At 36.8% G+C, this 15,232-nt stretch overlaps 1 protein-coding gene across 1 annotated transcript in view; it reads right to left on the bottom strand.

The window, feature by feature from the left end:
* LOC117323683 overlaps positions 1-2,286 on the bottom strand; it is a 44,185-nt gene extending 41,899 nt beyond the window's left edge. Inside the window, exon 1 of the mRNA XM_033879058.1 lies at positions 2,172-2,286. The gene's annotated coding sequence lies outside the window, so the exon portion shown is untranslated. The remainder of the gene's footprint in view (positions 1-2,171) is intronic.
* Between the last annotated feature and the right edge of the window lie 12,946 nt (positions 2,287-15,232).

A 15,232-nucleotide genomic window follows, 5' to 3' on the forward strand; every position in this document is an offset into this window, starting at 1 on the left:
GCTTTTCTGGAAGTGTGACATGACTGGTTTGTCCGTTGTCAGTATAATGTGACCTGGTGGGGTGTCCTGCTGGTTGTCTTTGTCAGTATGCTTCAGTGAGATAGCACTAAGAAGTCGACATCAGTTTCGCGCTATCACAATGAGACAAACACGGATATATATACATCTTACACATGCTTCTGGCACACAGGGAGCAGAGATGTTCTTCAATGACAAAAGCAGTTGGCAGGACGCTAAATAATACACAACCAAACCATCTCTATGAATTTGAATAGATTCACTGACAACTGAATTCAAGAACCCGTTTTCAAGTCAATGCCCATTGATTTTCGTTTTAAACATCATCTGTATAAACACACTGAGAAGATTTTCAAATTATCTCTGCATCAGCTGTTCAAAGATAAGGTTTTTATCATAGCAATCTTCAATGTTCTATCACTGTTGTTTGTGTTAAAAGTCATGGATCACATACAGTGTTTGTAGTGTCATATTAAGTTTGTATTTACATCTTTAGACCTATTAAGTGTCTTATTGATTTTTATGTACATGTATTTACCTCATGTAGTGTAATATTTTGATGTGATTACCCTATGAGTGTCATATAGTGTCATACTTTGATGTGATTACCGTATGACTGTCATATTTAACACCTGTCATGTTCACCCACTACATGTAGTTTAACATTGACTTACAATTTATTTGATTGATTTACCTTTTTGCATTTTTCATACTTGTAGTATGTATCTAGATACTTGTAACTTATGGAGTGTCAGATGATATACTTGCTGTGTTCGGTTTCGTTTTTATGTGGAACAGTGTACTTGTAACTACCAATTCACTGCATACAAATGCATACCTGACGCGCACGTCGTCATATTTCATTCGCATTGTAATACATACATCTACCAAGCACCTTATTAAAATTGAACTTTTTTATATGGATTGTAGCAACACGTGTTTACTGGAAGCAGCGCCGTATCATCTTTGTATTTTAATATACATTTTTAGGGTCTACTTCTGTTTGGAATGTATCGCCATTGCCATGATTAATAAACCTGCTGCATGTTCATGCTCCCATATTACTGGAATAATGAGTAGAAAAACGGATGTCTTCACAGCCTAAACAAGTCACGTAGTGGACTGCTCGTGGTCAGCGCGTTTATTCAGTGACCAAAACTATGGACGCTAGTAAAATGGAACAAACGGATTAAGACTTTTTTGCAGGTACAGCAATTTGCCTTTACGTAAAGTATAATTTCATTCGAGGGATTTTTGTTCTGGTTGCGGTATTTTTTTTGATGAAGCTCGATGAGGTATCATTCCGAATATTTCAGTCAGCTATTGCCGGTACTTTTAATTTCTATATATCCGTTTTAGACATCTAAGAAAATATTTTGAATAAATCAGCTATTAAAGCATGTTATACTCTGCAATCGATTTAATTGATATTCATTTTAAAATTTCCGTTTATATTTTAGTCGCAATTGATTTCCATAAAATGTGACGTAAGGTATCGAAGTTTTCATCCCTATGTTTATCATAAGCTTCCGCGAGAATATTTCAGAGATTATGTTTATTTGGAAGCTTTATACTGGAATGTTGATACATTTCCCATAACCCCTCTGATAGTATTTCAGTGTCTGCCATTTCTTCATCTGTAAAAATACAATTATGACGGTCTCCTTTGAACTCAAACGAAATATGGAACGTAATTTTATACCTGAGCAGTAAACGAAACAATGTGAGAGGAAACGTTACTTTAGAAAAGGAGAATGGTACCATATGGCGACAATTCAAGAAAGAGTCTGAGTGTCATGTTGTATTATTTGTTAATTATCATTATCTTTGTTGATAATGTTACATTTGTTTTGTTATTTCACTTTGTTTTGTTTCTCTTTCTGCGGTTAATAAATCTATACCGTATCATCTTTTTTTTTATTTATAATTCAGAAACATTATTCCTGATAGTTTTTAAATGCACTCTTAAAATAGCAAGCATATAGCAATTGTATTGCATACCTTCGTATGGACGACCTAATGAAAACTACAAGTAAGCTACAAGATCAAAGCTACTAAATGTGCCGTAATGCATATGCCCCTATATTGGTGATGGGTATAAAAAATCGCCACTTAAAAATTAATTTCACACCTACTTGCTAATGATATCTTACCTGGTGTGGGTTTTTAAGAAGTGTGATCAAAGGCTGCCCCTCCGCACATGTTGGTCCGTGCCATTACCGAGCCGTATGATTCCCATCTGGTCGCCAGCGACAGTAACCCGGTTCTACGCGTGCTTTGCGTGTGTATCTAGATCATAGCAGATCGTCAAAACGTCTTTAGGTTTATCCGGGTTCGTTCTGAGACATTGGTCGAGTTTATAGCTTAATTACGAAGACGGAGCCCCCAACACGCGTAACGCCTCATAGATTGTGATATATACTCCTTTCCATTTCACACACAAACGACTGTTTTCATTTAGCTTTAGGAATTGACAGCAGGTCAAAATTTATATTAAGTGTTCTCCAGCTGTCGACATCCTATTATTCTTACTAGAATGTTTTAGGAATCTTCATTCAGTCGGCTAATAGACTCTATTTATTTAGCTACACTAGATATATTCGGATTTATACTAATAACCAGAGCTGTTTGCCATCTCAGAAATGTTTACATTTGCCGAGTTCAATGCTGTGTGCTGATACCTAGTCTAACGCGCTTGATTCCGGAGAATCCATTCAGTTCTCCCCACCTCAGTAAACACAATTAGACATTTTTCGTGGTATCCGGTGTTTGCCAATGAAATGAATTCATTCGTTTACTCGAGATGTATGTTTCTAATTGAAATTAATTCCTTTGGCTTTGGTGATGCCAAGTGAAACTGACATTTCTTTATAGGAGATTGTCTGCTTGATACCTTGCATCATTATATACAGCATTTGTAGTTGTATTTATTTTTTTATCGAAATGCCAATTATTTACGGTCAACGTCTTTCCTGTATATTCATTAACATATTCACATGTTTACAAATGTTCGCACCAGGAACTCGCTAATAGTACCGGATAGTTCACGTGGAGTTCGAGACTTTTCTAATTATGGGCGTGTCGTCAACTTGTTACAGTATATATCGTAGTCGGCTGTTTACGCTGGAGTGGTTTAATGCGAATGGGTGCTGTAATGTCGAATTATTACATTTAATTATTTTCGTATATACAGCACAAGTATGCAAGCGTTGCTCATTTATATTTGTAACTTGCCAAGTTGTGTCTACACAAATGTATTAAAAATATATGGAAACTATCATGAACTAGAAGCATCCCATTGTGTTTACATATAATCTAATATTTTTTCTAAATTAAAAAAACTCATTACGACAGTACATGTAAGTATTTAGAAAACGCCTGTTTGCTTTTTGTTCATTAATTAATTCAGACAACATAATTTAATCACAAATGCATTTGTCTATTAATTTCCCTTGATTGAAACTTTGGTTCGTCCGTAAGAAGATATTATAAGTCGTAGTATTAGCTGAGATACAAGCTACTTTTTGTCAAATTAGATACCACTTGTATTACGTCTGTAGCTATCGTGTTGGCTTTAAGGTTTGTTATCTTGCTTTTGTCAACACCACGTGATGATGAGTTGAAATGGTCTTGGAACAAATTTGATGAACTTCAAAAAACAGTGATCATTATCAACTCAGCTAAGATCGACGACAGCGTTATTCGATAGGATAATTTAATTAAACATTATGTACGATATACAATGTCAGGAAATTATGTTAGCTAGTACATAATGTCATTAGCCGCTATATGTCCTGGAACTTTCAAAATCTACTTTTAATCCTGATGCTGAAACAGCATCGTTTGTTGACATACAAAGCTATTTCGACATTTATAGAAAGATACATACTAGTATTTTTAATATTTTTATATAGGAATTATTTGGTGTAGATGCAACTGGAAGTCTATCGCTTTATACCGGATAAATATTGGTTTGACGGTGTGACGATTGTATGGATGTAGAATACCTGTAGAAAATTCCTATATCCCTGTATCATGGTGTGGACCTCTTCTTAATACTTGCACCATTTTTTGTCTAGTCTAAGCTGGATCAACGATTTATACCAGTATGTAAATTGTAATATTGAATGTCCAAATATAAATGTTATATCTTATCACGACAACATCAGAGGAACAAAAATATTAAAGTTTTAGCATAGCATGATATCCACTATTTATAAGTTATGTTGAGATGTTTTATCATGTAGGACTTTTCACATTGAATCCCACGTAAAATATTTACATTGTAGTAATAAACTGGATTCAACAGATATGAGATTGTTATTTCTTCAAAAAACATCGCGAATTGTAGATAATATCCAGCTTTTAGAGAGATGTTTCCTCCAAGGCATACATTCTAATATTAAGTGTGTATGGAGTGAACCCGGAAATATTTAATTATGGCATCAGTCTTAATTGGAACGCTCCTGTATGTACGCAATCATACCCTGATCCGGCTCTGTGGAACTCTTTTGTGCCTCTGTAGCCTCTTTGTCTGTGTGGCGCGTTATCGTGTGACGACAAGCATCTCATGATTATATCAATGTAGCAACACTATGATCTCGTGCAAAGATAGAGGTGGCGGTAGATAGCCGTAGAGGTCCGCGAGGGAGTTCATCTCTGACAGTGACCGATAGGGCTAACACACAATGATAGAAGGGGAAAACACGACCCCGTGGAGGGGCCAGTTATAGATCCACTGACAGTGTGTACAGGTATAATTACTTTATGATTGATGTACCTACATAGATAACATAGTGACCATTTGTTTTGTTGAACTTGTGAACAGAAATATAATTATATCTATCTCAACCAAATAAAACCTTTATATGTTGACAACAACTACAACATTACCACTTTGGTCACAATTTCATCTGAGCTCATAGTAACCATATTCTATAATTGCCGTCTTTCTCCTACATACTCATATGAAAATGGAGAAATGACATTGTCTGAAACATGTCGATTGTTTGAAACGAATCCGTTATTCGCACTCTGACTTGTTAAAACACACCGTTACTTTATGTGAGACTTGCAGTTCACAATAGTATTCTAGCATATATAGAACAGTTCAGAGCATTTTAACTTTGACAGTAAGATTAAATTGGCAAAAGAACATCTAAATCATCACGTTTATTGCAGTGGTTCATATTTCACTGCATCACTGAATGATGAATGTCATATTCTACCGATGTACTTCGCCAGGACAAAGCTGCACCAAGGTAATAAATAAACTCCGGGGAGCTGTAACAGGCCTTAAAGGTGTTTGTACTCCCGAGTGTCGCTGACTTCTTTAAGAAATAACTTATGCGCCTGTTAAGATTTTGTTATTTTTAACACAAAATAATGAGTTATTAAACCTAACGGAAATAAACAAGGAATCAAAATGATAAAATTTAAGTTTTACTGCAATCTAATTAAAATCTAGATGCTCATTCTCAATACGTTACATGAACATCTAACAACATCCCATAACGGGTCACGTTCTGATGACCTTTTGGATTAGGCAATCAAATGACTACTTCCAGAATCTTGGAAGTGAATTGTATATGTCCGAATTAGCATGACTAGAATGCATAGCTTGTATGACATGTCAATTTTGTTCAAGTCATTTCGTCCCACAAAGCAATATATGCATGCTGTACCGAAATGGTTTGCTTCAGATGCATTCGGTGACGAAATGGTTTGCTTCGATGACATCGACAAATTGGCATTTTGCCCTGAAAGTGAAATACACACATCTCAAAGGTCACCCCGACGTGACCCCTTATGGGATGTTGTTAGATGTTCATGTAACGTATTGAGAATGACCATCTAGATTTTAATTAGATTGAGTTTTACTGAAAACCCTGATGAGCTTGCTTGTTCTTTCGTGTAAAAAAATAACTAGATCAAATCTATCATCTTAACGATTAAGTTGTTATAACTGCCTTTAATGCTATCTTGCAAAAATAACGTGTATACATGGTGAGAAAGGCGTTATTGGGATACATGTAGCTATAAAGATGTATGAAATATTAATATTGAGTAATGAAATTCCAGACTGTTATATATAAATACAATAAGTAGATTTCTAACGAATTCTGTTACTAGGTTTAAGGAATGCTGTACATATGTGATGACTTTATAGTATCCAAAACATCAACATTTTTCATGAAAAGCAAATCTAAATCACATAATTCCTTGCGCGATATTTATAGCATTTTCATAGATATTAGAGATTATGACATTTGTATTTGAAGGTAAAGTAATATACATCCTTACAGATACGCTGAGTCGGTTGATGTTTCTTAAGGAATGGTAATTGATAAAATATTCGTGGAACCTATACACATTTCGAACCATCAATGTATAAATACCTCAAGAAATCAGCCTATCATTACGAGAGAAAAGATTTCTACTACAAATGCATGTTAATCCATCACTTATTCGAAGTTAATGGTCACATTCAATACAAAATCTTTGACTATTTAAAGGATTGTGCAGATGACACACACAATATTAGCACGTTTTAATTAGATACATCAGAGCCAAAAATGAATTGAACTACATCAAACAGCTGTTTCGTCATTCTAGGACCCGTCAGTGATGTTAGGGACATCAAACAGCTGTTCCGTCCTTCTACGACTCGTCAGTGATGTAAGGGACATCAAACAGCTGTTCCGTCCTTCTACGACTCCTCAGTGATGTAAGGGACATCATACAGCTGTTTCGTCATTCTAGGACTCGTCAGTGATGTAAGGGACATCAAACAGCTGTTTCGTTCTAGGACTCGTCAGTGATGTAAGGGACATCAAACAGCTGTTTCGTCCTTCTATAACTCTTAAGTAATGGTAGAGGTTGATAAGTTATACGTAGGATGCGAGGGGAAGTAATATGGGTCGAAGGAAATCTATGCGGAAGCTTGCTCAATGAAACCTGGGCCAGGAATGATCGAAGATGTCTGAACAATACCATTGACCAAAAGAGCGACAGCGTTGTGGGGATATCACTACCGAGGCCCAGGCCGTCTGCATCACTCAGGATTTATTGTCATTTTATCACGTTATAATTGGTCGAGATATAGTGTGTTTAGGTGATCTCCTGGGTATAAAACACATAATGGTAAGTTATTCATAGTAGTCATTTATTCAGTATTCTAGGAAAAGTCATGTCCCTATATCATGATGTAAAAATCCATAAATGAAAAACGGATCATTCCTAAATGTGAAAATAGTCATTATCATTGAATAAGATGGGGATGTTTTGGTTACAGAATGTGTCTTATATACGGGCAATATCAAATACGATGGGGAGTTACACTCTAAATGTAAATGTGGGTCTACTGTTTGGCCATAAACGAAAATCGGGGAGAACCGAGTGCACATTGGTAACGTGATGATATAAACATGTCACCATTCGTATATAAGTGGTTAAACTAAACTGGGTGTATATGTTGTTTTTCGATTGTTGATATGTACGTAGATTTATTCTGTTGAAAAATCGTTCTTGTATTATTCAATTAACAACTAGTATTCTTTTATTGACTGAAATTTGTATTCATGCATGTACATTTATGCAATTAACTGTTAGCAACATTGCATTAGCTTAATAAAGAGACAAACATGCATATCGTGCCTAATTGGTTGCAATGAATATAAAAGCTTGAACTAACAGAAACATTACGATCCAGCATCATATCTTCTCCACTACACTTGTTAATATATCCCCTGGTATAAAACATGCCGGGGGTTGTTTATCATTGATGGGGTATACACAGCTTATTAACACATTGAATCACACATCCTGGCCAAGGAAAGAGGATTCTCTACCTTAAAGACACCAGCATCTTGTCAGATGTAAATCATCAGCGCGAGTTATCCCGGGTAATGTCGCCATTGACGGTTACTGTAGTGTCATTGTGTTGGCTTCCATGCTGTTGACTGCGCAATCAAGGTGGATCTCTATACAAATTAACTGTGGGAATGGCCTCTTAATAAAACCAGGAAACCGCCAACACGCCCCAAAGACCAACCGTTCATTTTAATATACGAGGTAGTTTAACAACCTTCAACTACTATTAAACGCCTTTTACGACCCCTTTACTATAGAAGACTGTGTAGTTACAGAAAGGGCATTCCCCGAAGACGTTTAGGCAATTCATTCGTAACAATCGCTCTTACTACTACTACAATTCCCTCTAATCTAAAATACAAAAACCAATCATTACATTCCTTGTGATCGTCCGGAACCCCATGGGACGCTAGGAAATGATTGCTGAATGTTTCAGAATTCAGTAAATCAGTGATGTCAGCTGTATTTGGACTCGACAATTAGCTTGTTTTTCACCTGTACAGAGAACTCAAACACAACTCCTAAATCCATTTGTCTCCGTTTGACTTTCTAACCACATCATTACTATATCCATAGAGGGGACCAATACAAGTCTGTCAGGCTGGCTTCATTGTTCTCACTTAACTCCAGTTTCAGTACTCTGAACATTCATCGATAACAATCTTTAACTGACGTGTCCATACGAGCCGTGTATGTAATTAAAGACTTTGATAATCTTCAGGCTTAATGTGATTTTACGCTACAGCATAATGAGTAAATATGCTTCCGAAATGATGGTGTCTGAACTATCTAGATACAAATGATTTTAAAACTAATATGTATGAATGCAAAACGATTATTTCCTCTTTCAAGTGCTTTTGTATCGACACCATTTGAACTCAATTTATTTGAAAAACAACTCGCATTAGCATTGTACTGGTTTTTTTTTTTTTTTTTTTTGTTGGTTTTTTTCTGTTGTTGTTTTTTTTCGTTGTTGGTATTTTTTTTTTTCTTTTTTTTTTTCTGTTTTTTTGCTTTTTTTTTTTTTTTTTTGGTCTGTGAGGGTTTTTTTTAAATTCGCTCCGGATTAATGGGATTGGGGGATGGAGGGGGGGGGGGGGGGGGGGGGGGGCGGCGGTATGCGAACGTTGGTGCTTGGGAAGCCCTTCATAGACGATTTATATAGATTTCATACGCCCCAGTACTCAAGCTACAATGATCGTACATCGGCACTATTGCGAGACGATGTAATGTGCTAACTATACGTTGTCTTCCGTAACAATGAGAGAGTGGATTTTCTGTCTTGGTATGGCTGTATACCTCTAGAGGATACTTGCCCGTTTTCTTTCCTTTATCTGATATACAAACAAGCTTCAGTTCCACGATTATTATTTTCGTTTTCTAATAGCATACTCATCATGTTGAAAAAATTCGAATCACATATTGCATGAATTATAGAAAAAAAATGACAATATCGTTCATGTCATTTTCTTTGAAAAAGAAAACAATTCATAACATTGTCATATTTGTTTGGATAACATTTTTTAAGCGTAAAAGCGCTATTAAGTTTGCTCGTTTTACGAGCGAGTTAATTCCTAAAGCCGAGACGGAAACACGGGGGCACAAATCAAAATGGTTTACGTGTCGAATTAATGCTCCGTACAAGACAAAGGCGACGAGCCTCACAGAAAACACCGAGCTTTAAATCACTTAGGGAACTTAATTTGGTCGGTATAATTACGTGACGCAGTATTTTTAAAGACGTAACCAAGTTAGCCTCTTCATTCGGCAGCGGAGAAGAAATTATTCATATCCAAGGCTAATGTGATAGAAGGTCATACTAATGATGGAGCGGTCCTTCGGAGAAGGGGAGGAGGAGAAATCGAGGGGAAATTGAGTGGAAGTGGGGGATTGGAAGGGAAGAGAAGAACATTCGAGAGAAGAGAATGGAAAACAGACAGAAAAAAAAAGAAGAAAGAGCATGCAGAACAAAAATTACAATGCAAAAGATAAGTGCAGAAAAGGAGTTTTTTGTCAATGTTTATCTATTTAGGGAATTCACTCGATTTTCCCTCTAATTTTTCCTCGCCCTTGAAAGGTTTTAAATCATGTTAATTTCCTTGGAAATTATTGCATCAGTGGAAGGAAAACACATTTTATATTCATGAGAATTTCGAATGAAATCAACTTCACTAATGATATCATATGTGATTGTGTGGATTACATTGGCATGGTTTAACGTTGTAATTTATGATAAACTCGGCCTTTGTAGAATGAGTATTGCTGATAGGGAACCGTCACTACAAGAATACTGCTTTTATATGAGTGGTGATATTACTTTTAGGATCACATATTTGTTTTGTGGTTTGTTTGTTTGTTTTTGTTTTTGTTATTTCTAAAAAAAAAAAAATCTTTTTTTTTTCTAAAGATTTTGTTTTGGTTGGGGATGGGGGTTTAACATGGGAATTTGTATATTGGTGTTTAAAGATTTATTACACTTTTTAACTGATATATACCATTTATATATATATAAATTGATTACATACATATATTTGACCGCAAACCGCCCTTTAAGAAGAAAGAAACAGAAATAAAACAATGAAAGCAAGAACTAAGCCAAAATTGTATTACAATGTTCTGTTTATATTTCTAAAAGAATACGTTAAGTCACCAGCGGATTATTATACTCGTCCGTATATCTCGACAGTATACCCACGGATAATGTTGGGAACTGATTGAGAGTACTGACCTACCGAGTGTCACCATAAACAAGGGAATTTATACAATCCCGGCCCGTTGAGTTGAAAGAACATCTGATAGTGCTGTTTAAAAAACCAAAAGTGTACCTTTTTTTCCGTACAGGGACCAACAGATAGGAACAGCCACGTTTGTTTGTAACTATTGAAGAGAAATGTATGTTGAGATGGTGTAGGATTCGTAAATCGTAATTGCCTTCGAAATTGTTGTGTAACGCTGATCAGCTTCGACTTGTACAAATCAAATGAATTTTGAATCGTTATCAATTCTCAAAATCACAATCGCGGTTAGATTAAATATTTATGTCCTTGTATCCAAAATTATCACATAAAGTACACAATACTAACCACGAGATTCTAATGACTTTAGATATGCCCTAGCTTGATCGCAGCCCCGTGATCGAACTCTCGGATATCAGTTTATTAGCATTGCAGTACAAGGAGCGGTTTACGCCAACAGTAATCCTGTGCCTGGCTACTAATTTGATTTAAAGTCATTGCTAGAAATTGTTACCTGATAAGGTGACTTAATCAATTGCAATGTACAACCTACATGTAGTAGCTTGCATTTCAGAAGTATCCACGATTTTGAAGAATTTTGTCATGTTCCCCTGTGATCATACTCTTACTTATAATACGACACAATATCTGTAAGAGAGGGCGTTGTGATTTAAGCAAATCCATAAGTCTAGAACAATAAAAACGAATTAACATGAAAATACGTTATGTTGTATAATCTGTATCATTCAAAACATTTACACTTTACAATTAAAAGGTCTTCTTACCATGTTCTTATTTTATGAACTATTTATCTTCTGTTGAAAAAAGACAGTCGTGAGTGTTTTTTAAGCTAGGAACTTACATTTCCTTCAGTTATCCTATAATACAGTTTATTATTTAGTAACCTTATTGAGATTCAGGAACAGTTGCTAAATAATAGTATCAGATTGATATTGATAAGGGAAATACCTCATTTACTCATAGTACTCTCAATGTCAGAACTCTGTGGCAGAAAACTCCTTATACCGCGTTAATTTTCCCACGTAATTGGGTATTGATTTTTCATTAACCGATAATCAAGCAAACATTACATTGAATAAACGATAACCAGCCTAATAAAGGAGTTGACATTGATGTAATAAATACAAATGTGGTCCCGACATCACGATTTATCATCACAGCATGACCAGTTCTACTGTTAAACAGCCAATCAATTCACCTCGGCTGTAGTGCACAGACACTCTATCATAGCTAACTTTTCTGTTTGTCCACTTTTTTATTATTATTATTATTTCAGAATTTTTTTTAAATATTTTTTAACATTTCACGTAGTGCTAATACCGTATTCTCACAATAAATACAAGCATTTAGTCATGCTTACACGTGTGTGTATATTAGGACATAGGATGTGATTTCAAATATTTTCGCTGTGCAGAAGTATAGCGGAAAGTTGTGGGGAAACCAGCAGCGTTTCACAGGCTGGTTTTGTGGAGGAGTTTGGCAACCCCACACAGGCTTTTGTTGTAATTGACTACCATTGTCATTTTAGATGTTTATTTTTGGACGTTTATTAATTATTGTGTTATGCTATGTTAATTTTGTATTGTTAATTTGTAATATGTTTAGAATTGATATTAAATGTCACCATATGCCATATATGGTGGCCATTTTCAATCTATACATTCTTTTTGTTGTCTGTGACAGGACCGAAGATGCATAAAGTTACTTTCTTCTGTATGATAGACATCGCAGTCTATGGCATATGTTCTGCCTGAACATTCAAATTCACGCCGGTGTACGTTACATACATATTTGGGTGTTTTTTTGTTTGTTTGTTTTATTGTTTTCATTGAAGGAATGGAAGTTGTTTTTTTCGACATTCATGAGGTCACAACAACATTGGCTTCTGGACATATTCCACGAATCGCGTAAGAATGGTTGAACCGACACTCTCTGTAGTCTGGTACCATGTGATCTCCCACCGCGGAATTGTGCAATGGATCATACAATACACAGAAGTGTAATATCCGTTGTGTGGGTTGTCCATGCTGTGTAATGTCCGTTGTGTGTGTTGTCCATGCTGTGTAATGTCCATTGTGTGTGTTGTGCATGCTGTGTAATTTCCATTGTGTGTGTTGTCCATGCTGTGTAATGTCCGTTGTGTGTGTTGTCCATGGTGTGTAATATCCGTTGTGTGTTGTCCATGCTGTGTAATATCCGTTGTGTGTTGTCCATGCTGTGTAGTATCCGTTGTGTGTGTTGTTCAATGTGTATAATATTCGTTGTATGTGTTGTCCATGCTGTGTAATATCCGTTGTGTGTGTTGTTCAATGTGTGTAATGTCCGTTGTTTGTGTTGTCAATGCTGTGTAATATCCTTTGTGTGGGTTGTCCATGCTGTGTAATATCCATTTTGTGGGTTGTCAATGCTGTGTAATATCCATTGTGTGGGTTGTCAATGCTGGGTAATATCCATTGTGCGGGCTGTCCATGCTGTGTAATGTCCGTTGTATGTGTTGTTCATGCTGTGTAATGTCCGTTGTGTGTGTTGTCCATGCTGTGTAATGTCCGTTGTGTGTGTTGTTCAATGTGTGTAATGTCCGTTGTATGTGTTGTACATGCTGTGTAATATCCATTTGTGGGTTGTCCATGCTGTGTAATATCCATTGTCTGTGTTGTTCATGCTGTGTAATAACCATTGTGTGGGCTGTCCATGCTGTGAATTATCCATTGTGTGGGTTGTCCATGCTGTGTAAAATCCATTGTGTGTGTTGTCCATGCTGTGTTATTTCCGTTGTATGTGTTGTCCATGCTGTGTAATGTCCGTTGTGTGTGTTGTCCATGCTATGTAATGGCCGTTGTGTGTGTTGTCCATGCTGTGTAATGTCCGTTGTGTGTGTTGTCCATGCTGTGTTATGTCCGTTGTGTGTGTTGTCCATGCTGTGTAATGTCCGTTGTGTGTGTTGTCCATGCTGTGTAATGTCCGTTGTGTGGGTTGTCCATGCTGTGTAATGTCCGTTGTGTGTGTTGTCCATGCTGTGTAATATTCGTTGTATGTGCTGTCCATGCTGTGTAATATCCGTTGTGTGTGTTGTCCATGCTGTGTAATATCCGTTGTGTGTGTTGTTCAATGTGTGTAATGTCCGTTGCATGTGTTGTCCATGCTGTGTAATATCCTTTGTGTGGGTTGTCCATGCTGTGTAATATCCATTTTGTGGGTTTTCAATGCTGTGTAATATCCATTGTGTGGGTTGTCCATGCTGTGTAATGTCCGTTGTGTGTGTTGTCCATGCTGTGTAATGTCCGTTGTGTGTGTTGTTCAATGTGTGTAATGTCCGTTGTATGTGTTGTCCATGTTGGGCAATAACCATTGTGTGGGTTGTCCATGCTGTGTAATATCCATTGTGTGGGTTGTCCATGCTGTGTAATATCCATTTTGTGGGTTGTCCATGCTGTTTAATATCCATTGTGTGGGTTGTCAATGCTGTGTAATATCCATTGTGTGGGTGGTCCATGTTGTGCAATATCCATTTTGTAGGTTGTCAATGCTGTGTAATATCCATTGTGTGGGTTGTCCATGTTGTGCAATATCCATTTTGTGGGTTGTCAATGCTGTGTAATATCCATTGTGTGGGTTGTCCATGTTGTGTAATATCCATTTTGTGGGTTGTCCATGCTGTGTAATATCCATTTTGTGGGTTGTCCATGCTGTGTAATATCCATTGTGTGGGTTGTCCATGCTGTGTAATGTCCGTTGTGTGTGTTGTCCATGCTTTGTAATGTCCGTTGTGTGTGTTGTCCATGCTGTGTAATGTCCGTTGTGTGTGTGTCCATGCTGTGTAATGTCCGTTGTGTGTGTTGTCCATGCTATGTAATGTCCGTTGTGTGTGTTGTCCATGTTTTGTAATGTCCGTTGCGTGTGCTGTTCATGCTGTGTAAAATCCATTTTGTGGGTTGTCCATGCTGTGTAATATCCATTTTGTGGGTTGTCCATGCTGTATAATATCCGTTGTGTGTGTTGTCCATGCTGTGTAATATCCATTGTGTGGGTTGTCAATGCTGTGTAATATCCATTGTGTGGGTTGTCCATGTTGTGCAATATCCATTTTGTGGGTTGTCCATGCTGTGTAATGTCCGTTGTGTGTGTTGTCCATGCTGTGTAATATCCTTTGTGTGGGTTGTCCATGCTGTGTAATATCCATTGTGTGGGTTGTCCATGCTGTGTAATATCCATTGTGTGGGTTGTCCATGCTGTGTAATATCCATTGTGTGGGTTGTCCATGCTGTGTAATGTCCGTTGTGTGTGTTGTCCATGCTTTGTAATGTCCGTTGTGTGTGTTGTCCATGCTGTGTAATGTCGGTTGTGTGTGTTGTCCATGCTGTGTAATGTCCGTTGTGAGTGTTGTCCATGTTGTGTAATGTTGCGTGTGCTGTTCATGCTTTGTAAAATCCATTGTGTGGGTTGTCCATGCTGTGTAATATCCGTTGTGTGTGTTGTCTATGTTGTGTTATTTCCGTTGTGTGTGTTGTTCATGCTGTGTAATATCCGTTGTGTGTTGTTCATGCTGTGTAATATCCGTTGTTTGTGTTGTTCATGCTGTGTAATAT

Source organism: Pecten maximus, chromosome 3 (assembly GCF_902652985.1).
Source record: "Pecten maximus chromosome 3, xPecMax1.1, whole genome shotgun sequence".
In the NCBI taxonomy this organism is placed as follows: Eukaryota; Metazoa; Mollusca; class Bivalvia; order Pectinida; family Pectinidae; genus Pecten; species Pecten maximus.